The sequence below is a fragment of the Euleptes europaea genome, chromosome 9, assembly GCF_029931775.1.
Source record: "Euleptes europaea isolate rEulEur1 chromosome 9, rEulEur1.hap1, whole genome shotgun sequence".
In the NCBI taxonomy this organism is placed as follows: domain Eukaryota; kingdom Metazoa; phylum Chordata; class Lepidosauria; order Squamata; family Sphaerodactylidae; genus Euleptes; species Euleptes europaea.
Window position 1 is genome coordinate 74,182,696 of NC_079320.1, and position 5,959 is coordinate 74,188,654.

Genomic DNA, 5,959 nt, shown 5'->3' on the forward strand with positions numbered 1-5,959 from the left:
GCTCCAGCTGCTGTAAGATTGGCAGTGCAATCCTAAGGGGGGGGGGGCTTTGGAGGCAGTGTAACCCCTGTGCCAGTGTAAGTGCCACTTGCGCCATCCAAATGAGCACTAACACTGGCGCCGGTACACTTATGACAGAGCAGGGGTGCGGTGCAACAACACGAGGCACAGGCGCTGGCGCAGCCTTGGTGGCAGTGCTCCTCAAGCGCAGGGGCTTGTGCTGGCACCAAAGGAAGTGTTCCCGGGGGCGGGGATGACTTTAGTCCTCCCTAAGCCCTTTCGCCCCGGAAACACCCGTATTTGCCAGCCTGAACTGATGCCAGCAAAAATGGTGTCATAGCCGTTCCATGGAGATTTGGGGAATTGGCCTGTGTGGCTTGCTCGCCTCGGCACAACAAACCGCTCAGGAGGCAGCCCGGCCGTGCCGTGGCTGCACCATCCCCGGTGAAACTAACTCCCTTTAGATGTACTGATAGTCAAAAATCTTGGTCCCAATGCTTTCACTTTTCAGCCAAATTGCCTTGCAACACAAGTGGAGGTGGAGGTCGAAAAAAACCCCATATCCATAACGTCTGACACCATGTAATATCTTTATATCTCACTGCAAAGCCTCTGTGAAGGATTCTTTACTCTGCGAAGATGGCATTCTTTATGTGGACAAAAGGGTAGTTATTCCTTTGTCCCACAGGCAATATATGCTTTTTTAGCTTCATGATTCATGTCTAGGTATTCAGAGAACTAAAGCTAGGGCAAGAGGGTTAATGTATTGGCCTGGCATGTGTAATGATATTGAAACAGTTGTTGGGAACTAGGGTTGCCAGGTGCCACTTCGCCATCGGCAGGAGGTTTCTGGGGTGGAGCCTGAGGAGGGGAGGGTTTGAGGAGGGGAGGGACTTCAATGTCACAGAGTCCAATGGCCAAAGTGGCAATTTTCTCCAGGGGAACTGATCTCTATTGACTGGATATCAGACCGAAGACATTCAGGAACAGGTATCAGACTCAGACCAATATGTCCTATCTAATGTTACTGATATTTACATGAGAGCCTTGGAAACCGAGATACTCGTCTCGACTGGCCTCCTGCTGTTTCCCCTGATTTCTTTATGCTCCAAAGAGTTTTTCACATTTAGAACTTGAAGCCTTTCCACATATTTTTCACACACTTTGTTCCGATGCTGAGACACCAGTTTAGAGATGCTTGTCATTTTGACAACCACATTACGTTCCCAGAAACACGTGGGTTTGGGGTGGGGGGTTTTGCCGCAGAGGTGAACAGGAAAGCAGTTATTCTGTGACAACATTACTGATAAGAGAGAAGTGAGCGGAAATAAAGAGCGATGTCTCTTTTGTGCATGTACACACAGCGTGGTTATGTGCGATATGGCAGAAAGGCATCTGCTTGACTACCCAAGCTATTCAGGTTATATATATATATATATATATATATATATATATATATATATATATATATATATATATATATATATATATATAATGCCTGCAGTACAAAATGTGGCTTTAAAACTGAGATGAATTTGACCCATTCCTTCATCGAAAATAAATGGACAGTGATATAACCAGTCAGTTACACCCACTCACAATTCACACACATATATTACACACAAAGACACAGATAGCTTATAAAGTCTTTCTTTACATTTTATAGACTATACTAAAAATAGAGTAAGCATGATATCTCACAGCAGCCTTTTAAGAGAAGTACAATAAATGGTTTCCTCTTAGAATTTCTCTAATGGTATGGTGTGGTTATTTTTGTCTGCTGGGTGTAATTCTGCACTTGGGAGCACTAGATGAGGTAGCCCACAGTATTTGTGGGACTTGGTTGTTAAGCTGAAATGGCCAGGGATTTTTCTAACGGAAAATTTGGAACAGCACAGTGGTATGGGGTTGTCATTTGCATACCTCTCTAACATACTGGTGGGAATGTCTTTGGCCCTTTGGCCTGAATGAAAGTAAGTTCACTGGCATGGTAATCATCACATTCAGGTGTATCTGGTCTTACCTGTTTAAGACCACTAAATACACAATTTACCATATTCATCTTACTCTTACATACCTTACACTATGCTAAACTGTGTAAGAATTACAACTTATTATTTCCTCGGAAAAACTGCATTAAATACATTTTAGACATTTCAACAGAATACTTACACACTACACTTAGGGTTGCCAGATCCCTCTTTGCCAACTGCAGGAGGTTTTTGGGATGGAGCCTGAGTAGGGTGGGGTTTGGGGAGGGGAGGGACTTAAATGCAATAGAGTCCAATTGCCAAACCGCCCATTTTCTCCAGGGGAACTGATCTTTATCGGCTGGATAGTAATAGTATAGCACAAAAATCTCCCCTTTTTACACATTTTAAGGCAATAACTCTGATGGCAAGAATGGTCATGTTATATTGACACATTATACATTGGAGGTGGGGAGTCCATTGTGAGTGGTATACAATAAGCAGTTCAAAAATGGGATAAAACATTGGAAAATACAGGTAGCTGAAGAAACCAGACAGGACACAATTTGAAATGTCAAACTGCTTTAAATTTCATCAATATAGAGGAGAGATTTATAAATATTCTGAATGATCTATTTTGAATAAACTGGGAATCTTCTCAGTATGCCTATTTAGGAATTTTTTCAAAAATTTCCTCATATGACTTCCCCCCCCCCCCCAGAATTTGGGTGTACATATTTTGTTGTTTCCTTAAAGGGACCAATGTGTTCAGAGTAAGGCTGCCAACTCTGAGTTGGGAAATATCTGGAGATTTTGGGGGTGGAGCCTGGGGAAGGCAGGGTTTGGGGAGGGGAAGGCCCTCACCTGGGTATAATGCCATAGTGTCCACCTGGCAAAGGAGACATTTTCTCCAGGGGAACTGATCTCAGCCACCTGGAGATCAATTGTAATAGCGGGAGATCACCAGATGCTACCTGGAGGCGGGCAACCCTAGTTCAGAGTCTTCCATTACTTCATGATTTTTGACTTCTAAATTTTGTACAGAATGCTCTACAAGGGCAGTTTTCTGCTCCCTCTCCTCATTTGTGCTTTGTATTACCAATGCAATACCAATACAGGTAAACTGATGAAACACTGCACAAAAGCAATCTTGATGTGACTGTACATATGGTTGTAGTGTTGTTGTTATGGTTTATTATTCATTGATGCAATAAAGACAGACTGACATATGGTTTTCATCAGGATAGATACAACCCCCCATACAATTTATCTATGAGAGCAAACATGAATATCAGTAAAATGACACACAGAAAGAAACTTGATGTTCCAGGCTGATTTGGGCAGGCTATTTTCAATTCACAAACAGACGTCAGTAATAAAGAGCAGGATTTTCTGTTCTCTTCCTCCATCTTATTTACGTGCATGTGAAAAGTGTTTGTCAAGTAAATTAAATAAAGGGTTAAGGGTCTTTTTTTAAGGAGCAAAAATGCAAATTAATCTAAAGCAGATGCAAACTGCACACAGTTCAATTTTGGAAATTAATTTTCAAAATTCTCCTCGTTAAACTGGAGAAGGAAGAATGGGAGGACTTCCAAGGGGAAATCTGCTTATCCTTTGCAAGGTGTTAGATACTGATATTTCTGGTTGTATATCATACATACTCTGGAGTCACTGGAAAAGACAATCAGGCTAGGAAAAGTTGAAGGCAGCAGGAAAAGAGGAAGACCCAACAAGAGATGGATTGATTCTGTAAAGGAAGCCACGGCCCTCAATTTGCAAGATCTGAGCAAGGCTGTTAAGGATAGGACACTTTGGAGGACATGGATTCATAGGGTCGCCATGAGTCGGAAATGACTTGACGGCACTTAACACACACACACACATACGTCATACATACTCCAGTATACCCCATGTGCTTTTTTCTTGTTTATTTTTTTTACTGCTTATCATTTTTAGATTGATGTTCATCACAAACTTACCACTGCAACATGACTTTTGATCTTCACAGCTATTAGTTCATCATATCATTAGGAATGGCTTTTGATGCCTCCAGAAGTCAAACCGAGACAAAGAGCAGACAGTCCAGTGCCATGGTGTGAAATCAGCTTTGGCTGACAAGGCTTTGCCTATCCTCATTGATGACAGGAGAACGGATCCAGTAAAGGTTTCCAAGTCTTCAATAATGCTTGCAGCTGCCAGGCTCATTGGGATGCAGAAGGTAGAACTGAAAGAGCCAGCGAGCCCCAGAAAATTCCTGGATGCAAAGAAATGTTAGACTCTCATTAGAGAAGACAAACACAAGCTGGGCAATTGCGTGTTTCCTTGAGCTTCATTTGATAAAACAACATGCAGGCCATTTTATTTTGGAGCCAGGCCACCCAATCCTAAGGGGGGGGGAGTGGTTATGTAGAGACGAGGAACGGCACAGCTGTGCCACTTTCTGTGAGGCTCGCCAGCCACAAACGAAATAAATTAAAGGAAAGAAAAAAGAAAAATGGCAAAAATCCCCCATTGGGTTTAGCGAGGCTACACCAGCTATTTTGGTGTCATAGCCATGCTGCAGTGCGAAGGGGTGTTCCAGGGATGAAAGGGGACTGGAAGCTGACTAACTTCAGGTCCACCCCTGGGAACAAGGTCGTCAGCCTCCAGGTACTAGCTGGAGATTTCCTGCTATTACAACTGACCTCCAGCCGAGAGAGATCAGTTCACCTGGAGAAAACGGCCACTTTGGCCATTGGACTCTATGGCATTGAAGTCCCTCCCCTCCCCAAACTCCACCCTCCTCAGGTTCCACCCCAAAAATCTCCAGGTATTTCCCAACTCAGAGCTGGCAACCCTATCTGGGAATGCCCCAGGAATGCCCCTCCATGCTGACGCAGGCTTTCCCTTCTGGGATTTCCCTGCCCATATGGAGCATCGCTCCCCTTAGGATTTCAGCCATAATGCAGGAGAAAGCTTTTTGGTGCGCCACCAACTCAAAGCTGTCACTTTTGGCCCTTGGGGCTGGCTGAATGTTCAAATCCAAATGCTGCCCAACATTTCTACAACATGGAAGTTAAGTAGAGTTCCAGGTTGGGGCATGTTTGGAGATTGGGAAGTGGAGTCTGAGGAGGGTGGAGTCTGGGGAGGGGAAGGATTTCAGCAGGGATAGGATGCAGTCGATTCAGCCTTCCAGAGCAGCCATTTTATCCTGGGGAACTAGAGTTGCCAACCTCCAGGTAGTGGAGTGAGAAGTTTGAAATCAGTGTACTTAGTCTTGGCTAACTCACTTCTCAGCTTTTTGGCTAAGATCGAGTGTAGTATTTAGTCTTGGCTAACTGATCTAGCTAAATTTATATTTTTTTATTGATTCATCAAAATTATTTATAAGCCCACATTTCTCCTCAACATGGGGATTTGCATTGGGAACGGTAAAATATAGCAAACTTAAACAAAGAATAGTGCCAGACTTTAGAATACCGTCAATGACCCCTCCCCAAATACCCTTTAAAAGAGCTCTGTCTTACTAAAGTTTTCTAAGAACAACAAGCAAGAAGGACTTCACTATGGTTGCCAACCTCCAGGTAGTAGCTGGAGATGTCCCATTATTATAACTGATCTCCAGCCCACAGACATCAGTTCACCTGGAGAAAATTGCCGCTTTGGCTATTGAGGGACCTGGCCATCCTAGGCTTCACACTCTTGGGAAGGTCACCACAGAGGGGGAGGGAGGGGGGAGGGAGGGAGGGGGGGAAAGAGAGAGAGAGAGAGAGAGAGAGAGAGACCCTGGTACGTCACCATTCACACCTGTTACACAAAGGGTTGAAGAGCAGTGACTAATCCATGGGATGGACTTCCCATTTAGTTTTATAGCAAGCCAGTATCTTCATTTCTGCTCTACAGCAATATTCCATCTCCGGCAGCATTCATATCAAATTGCAAACTAAATATTTCTTTTCTTCCTTCCTTTATTTTTCACAGCACGGTCCCTAATGGTGTCTGTTTACTTC

The 5,959-nt window shown here is 43.7% G+C and overlaps 1 pseudogene; it reads left to right on the forward strand.

The window, feature by feature from the left end:
• The first annotated feature begins 5,234 nt into the window (after nucleotides 1-5,234).
• Nucleotides 5,235-5,350, forward strand: LOC130483137 (U2 spliceosomal RNA; annotated as a pseudogene).
• The last annotated feature ends 609 nt before the right edge of the window (nucleotides 5,351-5,959 follow it).